Source organism: Amblyomma maculatum, chromosome 5 (assembly GCF_055883805.1).
Source record: "Amblyomma maculatum isolate TAMU_Amacu chromosome 5, ASM5588380v1, whole genome shotgun sequence".
Taxonomy (NCBI): Eukaryota; Metazoa; Arthropoda; class Arachnida; order Ixodida; family Ixodidae; genus Amblyomma; species Amblyomma maculatum.
This window is the reverse complement of record NC_139348.1, coordinates 29,229,501-29,250,601: the sequence shown is the minus strand read 5'-3', so window position 1 is coordinate 29,250,601 and position 21,101 is coordinate 29,229,501.

The window sequence follows — 21,101 nt, the reverse complement described above, 5'->3', positions numbered from 1 at the left end:
GGTAGATGGAGAATACCTCAGTAATCTGCGATTTTCTGATGACATTGTTTGTTAAGTAACTCAGGGGATGAACAGCGAGGAATTATTGATGATCTAGACAAGAATAGCAGAAAGGTAGGCTTGAAAATAAATGTGCAGAAGCCTAAGTTAAGATATATGAAGTGTACAGAAAGGGTCAGAGAAATAAGTCGAGTTACTGATATTCTAGTGGAAATCAAGAAGAACAAATGGGCATGGGCAGGGAATGTAGTGCGAAGAGAGGATAATAGATGGTTGCTGAGGGTGACAAACTGGATTCCAACGGAAGGAAAGCGTAGCAGGGGGCGGCAGGAAATTAGGTGGGTAGATGAGGTTAAGAAGTTCACAGATGTCACGTGGATGAAGCTAGCACAGGGCCGAGGTAATTGGAGAAGAATGGGAGAGCCCTTCGACCTGCAGTTGATATAGTGAGTACTTCCTCGTATATGCTGACTGACCTACGTCATACTCTGCCCCTCGCCTTTTTCTCCTTTAATCATTATTTGTGCAGAAACGAAAGATGCATCACTTGCAGATAGGAGAATCATGCTCACATGATCATACATTTCAACCAGAAAGCAGTTTAACAACAAACCCTTAGCAACCAGGCCAATTCTTCACCGCTTTGAAGCGAAATGCCTGGAATTGAGCACACTACATATAATTCCCAATATTGCCTGGTCGCGACCCTCCTAGGTACACTTCGCCCTCCGTGTATGTGACCTTTTGTAGCGCAGTTTCACAAAAGGCAAACACCCATTACAAGATTTTTTAGCCTTGGAAGAAATATAAAGAAATTACAGAGCATTTTATACAGATTGTTCTAAAATACACTTTTCGTTGGTAGCGCTGTAGTAGAAGAGAAACGAAAAAAAAAAGGTGAAGTTGTCTCAGCGTCCGTCTATTTACTGCGGAATCGTATACTGTGAGCACTGTGTGGCGCTTCATCTTCCACACGGCTGAACGTGCTGCTTCATCTTCATCCTGCTCCCTCTTGTAGATACCCATCGTCATCGCGGAGTGTGGTTGGCTGCAGTGTGCGACCAAGGCTTTTGGTCTGCAATAAACTAATCCCCCAAATCCGACCTTCGCGTTACCTTCTTCTTGGCTACAGAAAAAAATATATAAAAGAATTGTGACGGAAAACAGTATAATCTACAAAATCTTCCTCAGCTCAATCACAACATCGCACTAGAGATATACACCTGAATCGTTAGTAGGATACAAAGCAGTAATAGCCGAGACATCAAGGCATGTAACTAAGTTCTGCTGTGATGGTGGTAGCTGGAATAGACCGTGTTTTGCCCTAAGAGACGAGAACGAGAAGCTAAAGCAGAGAATCGCCGAACAGGACGCAACCATCAAGGAAATCAACGCGAAGCTAACGACATTAATTGCGATGCAGCAAAAGCAGCAGCTGCTGCCGAAGCCCGCACAAGAGAGGAAACAAGAAGAGATAACCGAGGACGAACCAGAGGTCGAGGTGGACCCGAGAGCCATGAAAGCGGCGGGACCGGCTCCCAAGAGGAGAGCCATAGAGGGCGCCAAGGAACGAAAGACAATGGAGAGAATCGAAAAACAGGACGACAGACTCGACCGTCTCGAGACGATCAGCAAGGTAACCAACGAAAGCCTTACTGAGCTCGCGCAAACGGTTCAGCAGATGACAACGAACATACAGAGCACGATCCAGAACATGATGGCGCAAACGCAAGCACAGCTGCAGACGCAGATACAGGCACAAATACAAGGTATGGAAGCACAGATCATCGCCAAACTGCAGCAATCATGGACGGGACAGCACGTACAGCAACATCCACACCACCAGTGAGAGACCTCTTGGTCTGGCACTGGAACTGCAACGGCTTTACCGGCAAGAGAGCGGTGCTGCAGCAACACTTGCAGCAACTAACGAGGAAACCAGACGTCATAATGATTCAAGAAACACACAGCGAAGAGGCGCCGAGACTGCCGGGCTACCGATCGCACGACAGCCCGCCGAGCAAAAAGGATACGTCCAAGGGCGAGGGCAGAGGGGTCTGCACCTTCGTTAGGAAAGGGATCACCTTCGTGGAACACGAAATGATCGGCAGAAGCGCCATCGAACACTGCACGGTGGAAGTAATCACGGGCAAGAAGAGGAAGGAGAGCACTTTCCTGGTGAACGTCTACAGCAATCCGTCCCACGGACAACAGAAATTCAAGGCACTGCTTCACAAGGCAACTTCAGTCGAGGGGAGCAATACGCTCGTAGTGTGCGGAGACTTTAACGCTCCGAGCCAAGACTGGGGCTACCACAGAACGACGGTCAAGGAGAGAGAGCTGATGCAAGATGCTACCGACGTCGGACTGAACTTAATCACGGATCCGGCCTTTCCCACCAGGATCGGCACATCTGTTACGAGAGACACAACTCCGGACCTTACTTTCGTCAAAACTGACGGAGGATCAAGAGAAGCGAAATGGAGAAACACGGGCCAAGAGCTGGGCAGCGATCACTACATCGTGGAGGTCGTCGTACCGCTCGAAGGCCAAGGCAACACCGGCATAAGGAAGCATCGCATTACGGACTGGGACGCCTTTCGAAAGGCGCTATCCGCGGTGCAAGTGGACATTACTGACATCGAGCAATGGGTGGCCAACGTCGTTGAGACGACGGAAGGAGCCACCAAAGAGCTAGAGACGGACGAACGGATAGACAAGATGGACAGTCGGCTGGCCCACCTGATAGAAGCGAAGCAGTCCATAAAGGCGAGGTGGCAGAAGCGACGAACCAACCGAAGTCTAAGGAAGAAGATCGCCGAGCTCAACAGGCAGATCGAGGTCCACTGCAGGGTGCTATGCACCCAACAGTGGAACGAGGCCTTCAACGAAGCCGACGGACAGATGCACAAGGGCAAGACGTGGAACATGCTGCGGCACCTCCTCGACGAAACCAAGACTAAGGGCCACCAACACAACAACCTGGCCAGGATCCTACACAAGGCAATCTGCGAACACGGGGAAGACGAGGTCAAGCGGCGCTTGAACGCCAAGTACCTGCCGACCACCCCCACGGAAAGACACCCCGATTACCAAGGCAAAGAGAACGAGACGCTAGACCGCGACATCCAGACCTGGGAAGTCAAAGTTGCCCTGCAGGATCTCAATGGAAGGTCTGCCGCGGGTCCCGATCGAGTGACCAACAGAGCGCTCAAGAACCTCAACGAAGCGGCCATCGAAACGCTCACGAACTTCTACAATAAGTACTGGCAAGAAGGAAGGCTACCCAAGCAATGGAAAGCAGCCAAGACGATCCTCATCCCCAAGCCTGGCAGGCCGCCCAACATAGAGAACCTCAGGCCGATCTCGCTCACTTCGTGCGTGGGAAAGGTCCTCGAGCACGTTCTCATGAACAGGTGGCAGTGTTACCTGGAAGAATCGGAGTTTTACCCAAATTCCATCATCGGGTTTCGGAACAAACTCGGGACGCAAGACGCCATGATCTTACTGAAGAACGAGATCATCGACGATACGACGGGCACCAAGGACAACAGAGCCGAACTCGGGCTGGACTTACAGAGCGCCTTTGATAAAGTGAGGCACTGGGCTATCCTGGCCCAAGTATCCAGGCTAAACATGGGCAGGAGGACATACCAATACATCAAAGACTTCCTGACGGAACGGACCACCGAAATCTGTGCGGGAGACCTGCAGCTCGAAGAGAAGAAGCTGGGCAGCGTCGGAACTCCGCAGGGGTCGGTAATCTCCCCGCTACTCTTCAACCTCGTGATGATCGGGGTGGCCACCCGGCTAGAAAGAGTAGCGGGAGTCCGGCACACCATCTACGCCGACGACGTTACGTATGGGTACCGGGAGGAAGCGATGGACACATTGAGACAACGCTGCAAGAAGCGGTCAACGCCATCGAGGAGCAGCTGGACGGGTCTGGACTCGTTTGCTCTCCGGCCAAGTCAGAACTGCTGGTGATTCCCCCGAAAGGATCGGGCAGGAAAAGAAAGAATATGGAAGTCAAGTACGAGCGTCCCAAGATCACGGTCAAGACGGCGGGAGGACAAGTAATACCGGAGGTCGAGAAGATTCGAGTACTCGGGCTGCTCATCCAGCGAAACCGAGCCAACGATGAAACGGTCAACAAGCTCGCGGGCAAAGCGGCTGCGGCAGTGAGACTCATCAAGAGGGTGTCCAACAGAAAAGCGGGGATGAAGGAGGAGAGCCTGACTAGGCTCGTTCAATCCTGCGCAGTTAGCCACATAACGTACGTGGCCGCCTTCCACAACGGGAGGCCGAGTGAACGTAACAAGATAGACGCCACCATACGCAAGGCGTATAAGGCGGCACTCGGTCTCCTCGGGAGCACGAGCACCGAAAAATTCATGGCGCTGGGAGTCCACAACACGCTGGACGAAATAGCCGAAGCACAGAGAACGGCGCAACTCGAGCGTCTCTCTGAAACGAGAACCGGAAGACAGATACTGCGGGACCTTGGCCTCGAACCGAGGGAAGGCAAGCAGCAGAAAGACGTAACTATACCAGATAGCATCAACAGAAAGCTCAGGGTCTTCCCGATCCCGAAGAACGTGAACCCCGAGCACAACAGGGAGCGGAGGTTGGCGAGGGCCAGGGCTCTCGTAGACCTCCACGCCAGAGAAGAAAGCGCCGCCTACGTGGACGCGGCGGAGTATCGAAGGAACACCAACGCATACGCGGCGGTGGTTGTCGGGGCATCGACGGGTGCAACGAAGACCGCGGTGAGCGTCCGGACTCGAGAAGCGCACCAGGCGGAGGAGGTGGCCATCGCCTTGGCCGTTTCCGACCCCGGATGCACTACAGTGTTGTGTGACTCTAGAACGGCAGTGAAGAACTACGCCAAGGGTAGGGTATGTAGTGAGGCCACGCGCATACTGCGCAAGGCCGAAGACATCGGACGCAAAAGTCCTGTGGTGATCAAGTGGTTTCCGGCCCACATGGGCAGTGACGTGTCGGAACGCGGAAACGTGAACCACAACGAGACGGCCAACTCGGCCGCGCGAGGACTAACCAACCGCGCGGCTGCAAGCACGGCCGACTCGAAGTCTTGGCGCGGCGCAGTGCCAAGGACAAGATGACCACTTTCAACGAAATAGTGAAATGGTACAGACTGAACAGACAGACTATGCCGCCACCTCACCCGGGGCTTACCCGGAAGGAGGCAGTGTTATACAGACAGTTACAGACGGGGTCCCTGCTCACCCCGGTGCTAGCTAAGCACATGTGTCCGAGTGTGCACGCGAGCGACATGTGTAGACTGTGCGCGAAGGAGAGAGCCACCGCGGCTCACATCCTTTGGGACTGTAGCGTAAATCCGCGCGAAGCCAGCGAGAAGACGACGATCCCGCCGCAGCTAGAGGCTGCAACGAGGAGCTGTGATCAAGAGACACAACTCAAGGCCGTCCAGCAGGTCTCGGCAGCTCTAGAGAGGCAGCGACCGAGCGAAACCGAGGAGAGGGGGGGCAGCACCCCCAAGAAGGGGGCAGCGGCCCTCTCGAACCCGCGGAAGTAGCGAGGGACGTAACAAGACCTCAAGGAGCACTACGCACGAGACTGACGTAGTGGCCGCGTCACGGTAAAAGCTTGTCCTCCCTGCTTGGAGGGAGCCTAACCGATTCTGCAGGCATTTTAAATAAAAGTTGTTCGCTCTCTCTCTCTCTCTCACTGTGAGTGAATGTGTGCATGGGAGGGGCCAAGTGGATGCAGCTAGCACAGAACCGGGTTAATTGGAGAAATTTGGGAGAGGCCTTGGCCCTGCAGTGGGTATAGTCAGGCTGCTGCTGCTGCTGCTGATGATGATGATGAATGTGTGCATAGATGGTGACTTCTGGTGTGGACTATGTTGTACCGTGAGTGAATATGTGCATAGGTGGTGTCTGCTGAAAGGAATATTTACTGTTATAAGTGTCTGTGCGCATAGTGGGGCAGATTTCACGGATATTAGGATTTTTATTTTTAACACATAAGTGACGCTACGCTGTAGCAATTGGCGGCCGAATAAGCAAGGCTAATCTCACCTGTAGCATACAACAACTGAACTCAACTCAAACTCACTGCTGTGTACCTGATTATGTAGTATCGAGCGGTATAACGAATGAACTGATGCGTGTGGGCAGCAGCTAGAAAGGTTAAAATACCAGAATGGTAATCTAACACTTAAAGATGCCGTAATTTAACAAAAACTTGAGAGCGAAATGGCACTCTTTATGGAACAGGTACGTAAACAACAAACTACAATTTGCTGAACCAGACTTCGAAGAATGCAAATCGTTCAGTTATCAAAAACGTTTTATCGAGGCTAACGTTTTGTCGACATCGAACGCATAGGTTCGACACACAACCTCGTTTTCAAGAAAGATGACTGGGAGGTATGGCGATGGGCTCACGCTAAACCACATTTTGTTTTCATGTAGAAACATGAAAACTTTGGTCATCTGATGAGAAGAGAGGAGTCGCTGGAGAAAGATTTGATGTTGGGAAAGGTTGAGGGTCGCCGGAGAAGGGGTAGGCAGCGAACGCGATGGTTAGATGGCATCCTCGAGGCACTGCAGATGAAGTTATGTGATGTTAGGAAGATGGTGAGAGACCGGAAAGCGTGGCGTGACATGGTCCATAGGGTCACGAAGAGTCGGACACGACTGAACGACTAAACTGAACTGAGAAGCATAAAGAAACTAAGGGAAAATATTTCACACAGATTTGTACCCAGCGGGTGCTTTTACATCTCACATCACCCCCGGGAGAGAACGCACCTGTGGATATGTCCCATGATACGCTTTGGTTTCTTAAACGAAACAATACTCCTGAACAAGCTATGATATCATAACTAAGTTTTAATCCTTCTCCGCAAAAGAAAACAGTATACACCAGGTACGTATTCGGCGCATATATCATAGTTCCTTACGCGCCATAGTTCCTTCTTTGTTTCGCTACAGTGTCCTTAATATGGCATCGGAGTGTTTCCTTTTTAGCCTCAAAGTTTACGTGCCGCACTTGAACATAAACACAGCACATTTGGTATAGTTTACCCTTTTCCAAGCTCAACGCTGCCAGCAGACGAAAGGCAGCTTCGCCTAGTCGTAACGAGCGGCATTGTCAAAGAACTGGCGGTAGAGCGCAACAGTGACTGTACACGCGGCGAGCATGTCCGCCAATACGGATTGATCGCCGGCATCAAAACAAGCTCTTCTGCCTCTGTTCGAACTCCGAAGACACATCCGAGGGTATTCAAAACATTGCCCTGTGTCGCCGGAAATTGGCCTGCGTAGTCATGGGTCACCCAGATGGGCTTTCATGTGGGCATCGTGCGAGTTATGACCAGGATTTTCGCGCCGGCAATTTCCCACTGCGCTTTGGGAGAGTCTCGCGTGCAGTCTGGCATTACGTGCTTTTCGTCAGGAAGAATGTAATAACTTGTTGACTAGTTCCGTATAAAGAAATCCACGCTATTTAGTAGGGTTGTTAGATTGCATCTGATTGTCTTGGTTCAATTTTCGTTTGATCTATATCGCTGTTATTATATATACTGCGAGCATTCTAGTGGAGGGACCAGTAGCATGCATGGAACAGCAGATATCTGTTTATTTCCTTTAACCCTAACAGAATGCCAAGATGAGAGCAATACGGTGGTCTCGGAATGGCTACTGTATTCTCGTGACTGGATACATAATGCCAAAGGTGGGTTTTAACCGTCAACAGAACGGCTACGAGATACGTCCTCGTTCGAGCGGTTTGAGCATCCACCTCACCTACCCACTGCGGTGACAGACAATATAGGTACACGATATAGGTACTGGGCTAACGTGGCATGCAACGTTTTGGAAATGAGTTTTTGATGTCATCTTGTATGAAAAGGGCCACAATGAACTTCAGCGCGGAGCGCATATTTCGGTCCCTCGCCAATGGATTTTCTGTCGAGGGAGGCATGAGGTGACGAGAAACCCCTTCCCCTTTTTCAAACAATTCACTCCAATAGAGGATAGTTCAACAGACAGCTGATCTGGCAACCACGCCAGACATTTAACCATCTTCAGCCAAGCTAATTAACCGCCTTGGTCAGCCACCAGGTCGCAGTCACAAGAGCAGCACGTGCGTCTCTCTCGCTCTGTGCGTCTATTCTGCCCGATCATGACTGCTGTAACTGTTGCGTGGTGTCAGAAGTTCGTTTAATCGCAACGTCCAAAGTAGTGGAAGGAATACGCCTGCACAACTGTCTTTTTCTTTGTGCCTGGCAACGTCGCCGAAAACTGGCGGAAGTTCCATCAAGAACTTCAGCTGTATTTGAAGACTGGAAGCCACCGAGGCAGAAAGGGTGCGAAGTGTCAAAAGGCGGCCGTATTGCTGCACGTAGCCCTCGAAGTACCTTGCACCATGTTTCAGAGCAGAGCTGAGGAACACAGGAACTATTAGCGCGAAAGCTTGAAACGCACTGCAAGCCGCCCAATAATGAAACGTATTAACGTTATGCGCTTCGAGACCGTGTCCAGGGTAAGGGCGAAACTTTTGAGAGCTTCCTGAGACACTTACGCTCGTTGAGGCTATTCCTGGAATTTCAGAGCGCTGCGTGCATCGATGATACGTGACAAAATTATTTACCGTACGGCAGATGGCAAGCTGCGAAACGGTTGCTGCGAGAAGGTCCAGTAACCATGGAGACAATGGTGTAGCTGACCCAATCTGTGGAAATTGTGGCCACAAAAAGAAAAATGTAGGACACGACGACCGACTACGAGGCATAGGTTGTGCTCCACGCGAAGAAATAGCAAATGAAGTGCGGTAAATGCAGAATGAATAAATTAATCGAAGAAGTGACCAGCCTACGAACAGCAGTTTCGTAAATATGGCCAAAAGAGCCACTTTGCTGTGGCCTAAAAGGCAAAGGAAATGGCTTGCAACGACAGGGTTTGCGAAGAAGAGCCGGAAAGCGTTTACGCCTGCGACATTGAAGTGCTGGAAGTGTCCATTTAGGTGAAATGCTATATAGGCGGTACCAGCGAGTGCTTGCGGTAAGCCTTTGAACCTGAAAATCGACACAGGCCTCCAAGTTAACTTACTGCCACTGAGCTGACTAGGTAGCCGCGGTTTCACGGTGATGCCGAAAGAAAACAAGGTAACGCTACGTATACCTACAGCGGCGAGGTTATCGAACACAGCGGTGCGGGGCTTCTACAGGTGGCGTGTCAAGGAAAGTAGGCTGACGTGCAGTTCCTTCTCGTTCGAAAGCATGCATTATTCTCAAGAGTGGCACCGATCCTCTCATCCATTCGTCACGCAGGGTGACAAATCTGTTTAAGCAACCTTTGAAAAAAGAACTTCGTCAAATGTCCTAAGCTAGTACTATAAGTGGATGACCCAATTGAATGTGTGAGCTCACTTGTAAGGTCATCAACAGTGCATGCTTGCTCGGGGTTTCTTTGTGTGTGTGTTTGTGTGTTTCCTCCCACTTCGGCGAGTCGGCCTTCGAGGCGCGCGGGCGGGCCGGCGCCCGTACCCAGGGAGGGGGACCTTTTTTTTGTTTTTGGTTACAGTGTTAAGTGTCGTTGCGTGTGCATGTTGTCTGTTTTAAGTCTTTCTTGAGGGGCGGGGGGTCTCGCGCATTTAAAGGCGTTCGACCGTTCAGTGTTTGGCCTATTGGTTGGTGCGCGAGGCTCCGAACGCCATCGGCGGACCTCGTTGAGCGCCCGTTGGGTGTTTGTACTTTTTTTTTCTTTGGTATGTGTAACAGGCCGCCGTAAATATCAGACGCGTCCTCGAGAGTGGCATGCCAGTGATGGAAGGGCCGGGATTAATTGAGACGCATCGGCAAAGAAGAAGAAGAAGAAGGGAAAAAAAAAGTAACTTCAAGAAACAACAAAAAGAAATTTACTGGCGCAGCCGATGACGGGATCACCGTCTCCCGTCAGCCTTCGGTGATCGCAACACTTGTTTGGCAAGAAGACTTCCAGGCGGATGGACAGCGCCAGAGGAGGAAGTCTCCGTCGAAAGAGGACGTCACTAGAATACAGCAACATTGTGGCCGACGGGCCGAGCCATCACTTCAGATCGACGGACCGACACTGAAGCTAAGGGGCTAGCGGCGCAGCATCGAAAGACGCCCAGCATGGTGGCCAACGGACTGAGCCATCACTGCGAGTAAGGTGCGAGCCGCGCACCATGCGAAAGACGCCACGCATCACGGCCAACGGACCAAGCCAGCGGTGCTAAGCACATCAAGGAACTGACTTCCAGGGCACCAGCCAAGAGATCAGGCAGCGAAAGTGACATCAGCCGCTAATGGACTAGCGGTGGACGTTCGTGCATTTTCCGAGTGTTACATCGCGCATTGGCAGCGGAGAGAAGCAAAGCCCGGGCGCAGGAATGGCAGACGACGCGGTAGTCGGGGAAAGCAGGGCGGCTACGCCAGCGGCAAGGTGAGTGGCCCTTATGCTGGTCCTCGGACCCCACTGGAGCCCGTGCGTTTTGTAGCAAGTAACAGGAATTGTGCATGATACTGCGTAGCGGTGCAAGGGTTGCGAAAATTAGTGCGCAGGAGAGCAGAAGCGGTAGCGGAGATTCGAGAAGAGAAGAGGTGATCGAGGCAGACGACAGGATGAGAACAAAAGGATCAGAAGGAACAAATAGGGGCGGTGGAGAAACCCCCGATTCAGCTATGCAATGGCTGGAAATGGAATTGGAGCTGAGAAAAACCACGCTGCTCATCGAGCAAGAGGAAACGCGGCAGTTGTAGCTGCAGAGCGGTTTACTGAAGTGCTCGCACTCAGGCGGGAGGCGAATGCGCGAAGAGAGGCTGGCGTATTTCGCTAAACGCCCAAAGAGTTTGCTCACCCCGATTCCGACAGACCCAGAAGTGCCAGTATGGCTCGAGGGACTCGAGGGCATATCCCGCTCCTATCAGGTGCCCGACAATGTTAGGAGCCATTTAGGTTTGCCCCTTGTGGCCAAGAGAATCCCGCACCTGTTCTCAAAGCTGTCTACCGAAGAGTTCAGATAATTACGATAGGGTCAAAAACCTCATTTTGTCTGAGCTGCGACTGTCTCCAGGTGATTACCTAAGGCAGTTCCAAAATGCGCTGCCGGTTGGAAACTAGACCTGGCAACACTTCATGTGGCGAATCGAAAGCTACCATGCTTTTTACACGGCGGCACGGAAAATCAAGACGCTCGAGGACCTGATAGCTCTGAATGAGGCAGATCAGATGAAGCAGGCACTGAGGCTCACAAGTATGTCAAACGAGAGGAAGGGGACAGCTGGGTGAAGCCACACGAGATAGCAAAATTGGTGGAGGCTTTCGAGGATTTCGAAGGAAAGGGGTCAGGAAGGAAACAAATAATTGCAGGCCTAAGCACCTCTGGCAAACAACAACCAACTTTGCAAAAATCCGCCCTTGCTCCGCCGGCACACCCAGGGTATTCCATACTCCTGCGTGCTTCATTTGTAATGGCCCACATTTTGCAAGGTCTTGCCGTGAAAACGCCACCAACGGGAGAGCCGCCAACATGCGGTGGAAAGGGGCAAACATTGTAGGACAGGAGAGTTGGGGAGATGCTGGCAGCGGCGGCGGCGGAGCTATGGATGCGGGCGGACGGATAGCCACCATTGATGTTACATGTGCAGTGTCAATATTGTTACGAAGCGGCAAGCCGATGAAGACAGGAGACAGAACATGACCGATGACGATGGTAGATGACGTTTAATGAATGTTCGCGGCGGGCCTAGCGCGAGCGCTCCTGCCCGCGCCACTGCCCGCTTCTTCTTCCTTGTCGTCCGTAACATGACCCGGGGCCACCGAGCGATCGTCCCGATCGTGGACGAGGAAGTTTAGCGATGTCAATGATTTTATGGCGTGATGATGGGCTTGTCTGGATGCTTGAAGAAGAAGAGGAAGAAGGAAGAATAGAACGGCTTGCCGGTACAATGTCTGATGCGTGGGTGATCCGCCTCCCTTGGAGCTGTCAACCATCCGTCACCAGAGGCCATGGGACCGATGGCTCGAGGTCACGTCGGGAAGCTTGGGCGGGGGTTGCGTGTTCGCGTCCATCGGTTCCTTCGGGTCATTCGGGTCTTTCGGGTCCTTCATCTCGGTTCTGATTGGTCTGTTCTCCTTGTCTTCAGGCCCGGGCTGGGGGCTGGGCGGTGGTAGTTGTTCAGGTCGGCTTGAAGGGCTGGGGCGAAGCTGCTCGGAGATGTCCCTGGGCCCTCGGTGATGGTCCCGGCTTGAAGATGGCCTCGATGCTCCAAGGCGAGGATGGGGATGTCGTACGCCGCACCTCCAACCAAATGTTACGAAGCGGCAAGCCGATGAAGACAGGAGACAGAACATGACCGATGACGATGGTAGATGACGTTTAATGAATGTTCGCGGCGGGCCTAGCGCGAGCGCTCCTGCCCGCGCCACTGCCCGCTTCTTCTTCCTTGTCGTCCGTAACAATATTAAGGAAAGGAAAAGCCTCACGGGACTACGTCAACCTGAGATGCGGTGACGTGGTTCTGCGAGCGCTAGTTGACACGGGCACCGAAATAACAGTGTTAAAAGAGAGCGCGCTGCCTAACAATGTGGCAGAGAAAGTGGGCGTTGTCACACTTGTTGGCGCTTTTGGTGCTAAAGTGCTGGCAAAACTAGCTCGGGCTCCATTCAGCATAGAGGCAGACCAGGGCCAGCATGTCGGAGGAAGCGTGTCACTGCTCTACGCCGTAACAGGGGAACTGGCTTCCAAGGAGGCAGACTGCCCACTTTCTGCAGATGCTTGGCGCACGCTTGGGCAACAGGCATGCAACAGCGGTTGCGAGGTGCCCGATATGAGACGACAGGCGGCTGTCACCTTAAAGGCAGGTAGCGGTGACGGATGTAGAATCTCGCTCATTGGAAAACATCGAGAGGGACCAGAGACCGGATGAGGTTATCGTAAACACAGACGCAAGATGTGGCGAAAAACGTGTACGTTACGACAAAACGAAGTATGCGCATGCCAATCATAGGCACCTCTATCATAGCGCCGCAGGCCACCAGAGCTGTTGCCGCCTCCGGCGGGTTCCGTGGGCAGGCAAAAGGACCACTCTGAAAAATGTTTTTGTGTGGGATGCGTTCGCATGGTGCCATGCTAAATACCTCGCATGCGGCGGTTGCCTTGTGTCTCAGGACCTAATTGTTGAAAGTGGCGACTTCTTTTTTTTTTTTTTTTGGTGTGTTGCAGTAAAGTTGTGACGACCTTGTGTTATTTATAGTGTTATTTATCTTAGGAGGGGCGTGTAAGGTCGTCAACAGTGCATGTTTGCTCGGGTTTTCGTTTTGCGTGTGTTTGTGCGTTTCCTCCCGTTTCAGGGAGTCGCGCGGCCCTCGAGGCGCGCGGGCTTAGCGGCACCCGTACCCAGGGAGGGGGGACCTTTTTCTTGTTTTTGTTTGCCATGTGAAGTGTCCCTGCGTGTGCGTCTCTGTTTTATGTCTTTCTTGAGGGGCGGGCGGTACCGCGCATTGAAAGGCGTTCGGCCGTTGGGTGTTTGGCCTGTTGGTTGATGCTTGAGCCTCCGAATGCCATCGGCGAACCCCGCCGAGCGCCCGTTGGGTGTTTGTACGTTGTTTTTTTTTTTTTTGACATGTGTAACAGGCAGCCGTAAATCTCGTACACGTCTTCGAGAGTGGAATGCCAGTAGTTGAAGGACCGGGGTTGAGACGCTTCGGCGAACTGGATCTCGGGTAGTGAACGGTGGCAGTGGGACACGTTTTCGCGGAAGAGGGAGACCACGCGAGAATGGCGAGTTGCGGGGGGTAGCCGGGGAGTTGCGGCCCGAGCGAAGGAGGAGACGGACGTTCTTCTTTACGCTCGCTAGGGACGACGGACTGTCCTAAGCCGGATGGCGACCCAACTCAGTGCCTCTTCTGTTCTTTCTTTCGACTGTGCTGTACTTGTTCATCCAACCAACCTATTATTTTAATTAAATCAGTTTGCTAATTTAATTTGGCGCATTGAGATTTTTTTTTCGGCGAAGCAAAGAGACGGGACCGTCACCAACAAGAAGAAGAATAAAAAAAAGAAACTTCAAGAAACAACAAAAAGAAGTTTACTCCACTTATCTTCAGTACACAGGGAGAAAGACCGTTTGAGGATTTGCATGGACCCTCGCCACATTAAAGAACGCCTGAAGCGTGATCATCTTCAGATACAGAAGCGTGAAGAAACAGATGCAGAGTAGACAGGTGCAGTGGTGTTCTCAAAGTTGCGCGCAAATTTTCGGTTCTACATTCCGCTGGATGAGACCAGTTCTCGCATCCCCATATTACGCACACCCTTCGAGCGGTTCCGATTTTTTCGCATGTCCTCTGGCTTGCCATCCACTCCCCAGGTGTACCAAAAAGCCATGTCTCAAGTTTTTTATTGTCTCGAAGATGTTATAGCTTACGTGGACGATATGGTCATATATGGGGATCAACCGAGCAGGAGTATGAGCCTTGCAGCGGCTTCGAACAGCCCTGAATTAAGCAGTAAGATATGGTACCTATTGAATGCCGAGAAATGCGAAGTTAGAGTCAGAGCAATTGAGTTTCTTGGTGATAAGATCAGCGAAACAAATGTGATCAGTGGTGTCTTGCAGATGCTGGAACCTACTTGTAAGCCAGAGCTGCAGCGCATGCTTGGATAAATATGTACCTCATTTTTCCGACAAGGCCGCATCGCTCCGCCAACTGCTGAAAGGTGATCACAGCTACGTGTGGGAGCCCGAACATGCCAATTAGTTGGACAGTATAAAGACTGATTTCACCAGTGCCCCTGTTTTTGCATTCTACGACCCCAGAAAAGAGACAAAGGTCCAATCAGCTGCTTCCAGGTATGGACCTGGAGCTCCATTGTTCTGAAAGCATGGGTCTAATTGGCTACTAGTTGTTTATAGTCCAAGGCGACACGTGGAAAGTTTCAAGATTTTCTACGGCCAAGAAAAATCATTGGAACTGTCAACGAACTTTGATAATGATATCAAGGAAGCGCGATACGCAGCCAAGATACAAGGCATCTTTCTCAGGCCCATGAAGTACGACTACAAATTGTGTTATGCAAATGATAAACTTCTTCTTTTAGCAGAAACCAGCCCCTGGTATTCAGACTGAGAGAATTCCAGCAACGAACAACGATTTTGAGGTTATACCCCCTCCGCCTTCTCGAACTTGGAAAATGAGAAAACAAGAAACTAGTTGAAGAGGCTATAAATTACCCATTTTTCTCATATATCTTGAAAGCTGTTATGGACCATTCATTCATTCATTCATTCATTCAAAAACCTTTATTTATGAGGATGACCGGAGGCCTAGAGGGGAAGGGGGTGGGTTAGGTGAGGTTGAGGGCGCCAGACTCCGACATGAAGTCTAGCAGGGCACTAAGCTTGCGCTTGGCGTTGGTATTGGGGGCTGTCCAGTCTTCGTAACTCTGAACGTGGTGAGCAGATGTGTAGCGTGCGCGGAGGCCAGCCGTGCCAGGACAGGTCCAGACCAAGTGCTGCAGGTCAACGGTGTCAGCAGGGCAGTTGGGGCAGCTGATCTTGGTTCGGCGCCATTGACTCAGTATGTCCGGCGTGTACGCTGCACCGGCTCGCGCCTTGTGAGTTAGAACTTGGACTGGACGAGAGAGGCCGGAAGGGATCGGAGGAGTAATACCGGGGACAAGGTCCCGCAACAAACCCCTCAGCTCATGTTTAAGCCGCGTGATGACAGAGTCAGGTATGATGAACAGTAAGACCATCAGCCCCTTGCTTGATAGTTCAAGCCTTCAGTGATAGGTGGCATACCCTGTAAAGACAGCAAAGCAGTTATACCTCAATCGATACAAGCAGAAATGCTCAACAGACTACATGATCAATAAACGTAAATCAAATGGTAGACTGTTGATGTTGTGGCCGGGAATGTCGAAAAACATTAAGAACATGATAGGGCTCTGTGAGGCATACAAGATTGATTCGTATGCCCCAGGTGCACTACAGCTTACCCCGCCACTGCCAAGCTTTCGATTATCTTCTCTAGGCATGGCATACCACTCGAGGTTCTCACCGACAATGGACCGCAGTTTTCTTCTCAAGAATGTGCTTCCTTTGAGGCCAGATATGACTTTAGACACATCGCTTCAAGGTCGCATTCCCCGTGTTCAAATGGGCTTGCGAGAGAGCTGCGCAGATTGTAAAGTAAAAAAAATGAAAAAGACTGGATATGCCGATGGAGATTTCTACAGTGGACTTCTAATCTACAGGACGTCGTCCGGACTGTTGATGGGACGTCGACTGCGCTGTGGACTGCCAGGTTACACCACATGCCCAAGTAGCCCTGCAAATAAGCATATCCAGCCCCGTGGATGCAAGAGTACTCTACCCTGTCTTCGCAAGGAGAATGCTCTCCATCTGAAAACAGGCAAATGGTAGAAACCAAGGCAAGAGTCATGAATGAAGTCATACCACGTTCATCTAGTTCATATAAAGTAGTTGCTGAAGATGCTACGGAGTAGCGAAGAAACAGACAACACCTTTGGCTGACACCAAACCTTGTTCACATAGAAGGCGCAGACGAGCCACCGAATGGTACTTCGGCTCCTGTATCACACCCTCAACAAATGCATGACATATCCGCAAATCAGAGATTCCAAGGCGTCGTCAAATGAACCAGTGACACCAGGCGCTCCACAGGCCAGTGTGTCCCCTACCTGGTCGGTGCTCTTACATGCACTCCAGTAACGGTACCAAGACGAGTCTCTATCCGCCAACGTCATCCACCTCGAGTGCTTACTTATGGTGAGGACTTCAAACAAGCATTTCATATACAGTGCAAGCTTCTTCTATACCATGAAAAAAAGGAAGCGCAACGGAAAGCTGCACAGTGGTGACTACGCCATCCGTCTTCAGCCAAGCCAATAGTCTAGTTTCGCCAGTCGCCAGGTCGCAGTCACAAGAGAAGCACGTGCGTCTCCTTCACTCTGTGGGTCTCCTCTGTCCGAGCAGCCCGAGCATGATCGATTTAACGAATGCAGGTGGGAACAAGCCGGGGAGGGGAGGGGGGGAATCTTTTGTCTTTTGGAAAACCGGTGGGTGCCAGATAGTATTATGATCTAACCCAGCATAACCCGAATGCATGGCGGATGCTCAGTTAAGGCCACCGCTTCGGCCAATAGATTTACACGGTTTTGACGCTCAGCTCTTCTGGGATGAAATTCCTGGAAAAGCGCCTTTAGTCATCGTTCCCATGCTTGCGGGACAGTACTGGACCGTGCCGAGTATCAACGAAGCAGACGCTTGGCCGAGCTCCCGCCTGATCTAACAGCTTTGGCAAGCCACGACAAAGAAGGTCACTCTTCGCGCTATACTGCAGCTGCTTCCAACTCAAGCCGCGAGCATCAAATGCCGGTCAGTTCCTGGCCGCATCACAGTGAGCCCAGAACTTTTTCTAGTTTCGCCATAGAGGATGTGGAGGACTGGTTGACACACTACAAACGTGTCAGCAAATACAATCACTGGGAATCGGCCATGCAACTTGTAACGTGGTGTTATTTCTGGCCGGCACAGCTCTGTGCTGGTTCGAGAACCACGAATACAACCTCTTTACATGGAAGAAGTTTGTGGAAGAGATAGCAAACTATTTCGGAGACTCCACATCAAAAAGACGCAAGGCGGATATCCTTTCCCAACGAGCCCAGTTGCCTAGAGAGACTTGCACGACATACATCGAATAAGTCCTGAAGCTCTGATGCATCGTGAATAGACGCATGTCCGAGGAAGATAAAGGTGGCCATCTTTTAAAGGGGTTCGCCGAAAATGTTTATCATATTATCACAAAAGAAATCCTAGCCAGTACCTCGGACATTATTCAGTACTGCCGTACATTTGAAGCTCTAAAATGAGGCGTATTGTATCCAAATTTACACGCCTCTACAACACCCCAACAGTGGCCAGCGTTGACTACACTGTCCATGACGACCTCGCCTCTCTGATCCGCAGAGTTGTGAATGAAGAGCTTGCCAAGGAAATGCAAGGCGCCGGCATGCGACCTGTGCACTCGGAATGCGCAGTTCAGTCACAGAAGGCTGACCACCCAGCCTCGTGGGCGTGGCAATAACTTCTGCGCTACTCATATGGCAATGAGCGTGCCTCTGCTCCTCTGAGAACCCGGGTTTTTTCATATTCGTAAGTGCTTCGTACAGCTCCAATCATCTATCAACCATGTCGAATTCCTCCGGCTCCTACACCTACACTTTTCGTGAGCGACCTGTTTGCTCTGCGGCCGCCGCGGGCACATCGCGCGGTTTTGTCAGCGCCGGCGACAGCAGGCCTCACGTTCTTGGACCCGCTCTTAGGCAGGTTACCGCGAAAACGGCATCATTGAGTGGAGTCAAGCTCGCCCACAACTACCTCGCTCCGGTGCCTTTCGCAGTGACTCTCCCGCTTCTGACCGCAACTTTACACCATCACCCCCGCGTCGAGAACGGTCCCCATCACCACGCTGACGCTCGCCTATACGCCAACGTCGGGGAACTAGCAGGAGCGGCCAATGGAGGTGACGACGCGGAACGGTCATCTTCGTCAATTCCTCTGACTGCTGTGATGATCAAGAATAAAGCGCATGTTATTGTTAATGGTGTAAATAAGTTTGCTTTAGTGGATACTGATGGTACAATTTCTGTAATAAGTCTCAGCTTTAAAAATCGCCTTGGACCGACAGTAATGTTTGCTTGGGATCGAAGTGCCAGCTTTGGCGATGTTGTGGGAGAACATTTGCGTCCTGTGGATCTCTGCTGCATGTCAGTGGTCATTGCTAGGGAAACGTTTAGAGTTAAATTTGTAGTTTTAACAAGAGTCACACATGTTATTTTCGGCATCGATTTTCTGCGCGATTGTGGAGCAACGGTCGATTGCGCACAACCGCGCAGAATTTCTCTGGGCCGTTATATTCTGTCTGCTTTTGTAGAGGAGACACCTAACCGTAGTGACGCGCATTTTATGTCTCCAACGATATAGCGTTGCCTTCTATGGCTGCAGTGTTTGTGCCGTTTCACAGCTCTGCAGAGAGAGCAGGCACCCACACTATGTTTGTTGAAGCTGGCATGAACAATGACATGAAGAAACTATATTAGTGCCCTATGACGTCGTCGAGGTCGTATATAGGTGTGTCATCTTGTGGACTGTGAACATTTCATCAGAATCCGTTTGTTTACTAACCGGCCTCAAGCTGGATACATTTGACGGCTACGAGGGCCTTACTATTCGGTCTGTGTCTCCTCAACCGCACCAGTGGGTGGATCCTAACTACAGCGCGAATATAACCCCGAATATAACCCGGATACCCTTTCATCATCCGAACAGCAAGAGTTATGTGAAGTTCTGGCACCTTGCGCCTCTGTGTTTGGCTTTTCTCAAGAAGCCGATTTTTCTGCTCCGCAACATTCACGCATGTTATTATTAAGATCAACACTGGTAATGCGATCCCGATCAGACAGAAGCCCTACCGAGTATCGCCAGCCGAGCGCAGAGCAATTAACGAGCAGGCCCAGTACATGTTGAGAGCGGCCACGGTCATTTTGGGGAAGAATGACATCTCGCTTATACCGCTTATTTAGCCTAATCACGATGCCTGCAACCCTCTCATTAATACTATAGAATTCATCTATATTACCCGCTATATACTTATTGACAAGGAAACCTACTCTTAGTTGTCGCCTTTCTGGTAAGCCTCGATAACACAGTACATGCCCATCCTTCAGTACAGTGTATGCCTCATTCGGCCTCCTAACCTCACTAAGCACTATGATATCCCATTTCATACCCTCTAGTTCCTCTAACAGCACTGCTAAACTAGCTTCACTAGCTAGAGTTCTAGCATTAAATGTTGCCAGGGTCAGTTTCCAATGGCGGCCTGTCCAGCGGAGCCAGGCTTTCTTAGCACCCCCTGCTGCGTCACAGGTCTTACCGCCGCCGTGGTAAGTTCTTCCACAGCCGCTGGTGACTGAGGGCCGGGGTTTTATGGAGCTTTTCATAGGAGGTTGTGGCCAATTACTGCACCAGGGTGGCCAACTCCCGTTCTGGTGAGGGAGTGCGTTGCCGGAGGTGTTCACCGGCACCAGGTCGCACCCCAAACCTGTTTTATGCAATTCCATCGACACGCGGATTTTTTTTTTGTTCATCCGGTGGAGAATTGCGTGGCACCGGGATTTGAACCCCGGTCCTCTTGCATGCGAGGCGGATGTTTTACCGCTACGCCACCGCTGCACCATCATGGTGAAAATTGAGCATGCTGTAAAGAACGGGGGAAGCCTTAAAGCGGTAAAGAAGAAATTGGGCATAGGCAAAAACCAGATGTATGCGATAAGGGACAAGGCGGGCAACGTCATCACTAATATGGACAAGATAGTCAAAGTAGCCGAGGAGTTCTATACAGATCTCTACAGTAGCCAAATTAGTCAGGACCGTAATGAGATTGGCGGTAGGGAAAAACAGTCAGACGTTCCACCAGTGACGAAGGACGAGGTCAAGAAAGCACTAGAAACTATGAAAAGGGGGAAATCAGCTGGAGAGGATCAGATAACTACAGATTTGCTGAAGGACGGGGGGGATATCGTGCTAGAAAAACTGGCCACCCTGTATCCTGGTGTCATCGACGGTACCGGAACCATAGAAGAATGCAAACATCCTCATTCACAAAAAAGGGGACTCTAAGGACCTTAGAAATTACAGACCAATCAGCTTACTGTCTGTTACGTATAAGGTATTTACTAAGGTAATCGCTAATAGAATCAGGGCAACCTTAGACTGCAATCAAGCAAAGGATCAAGCAGGGTTTCGGAAACGGTACTCTACTATCGATCATATCCATACCATCAATCAGGTGATAAAAAAATGCTCGGTATATAACCAGCCCTTATACATAGCATTCATTGATTACGAAAAAGCATTTGACTCAGTTGAAACCTCGGCGGTGATGCAGGCATTGCGAAAGCAGGGGATAGACGAGCCGTAATAAGGGAGTAATTACTCATTGCATCCACCCAAGCGCAGCCGTACGTACGTGAAAGTGACGAGCCGTACGTGAAAGTGC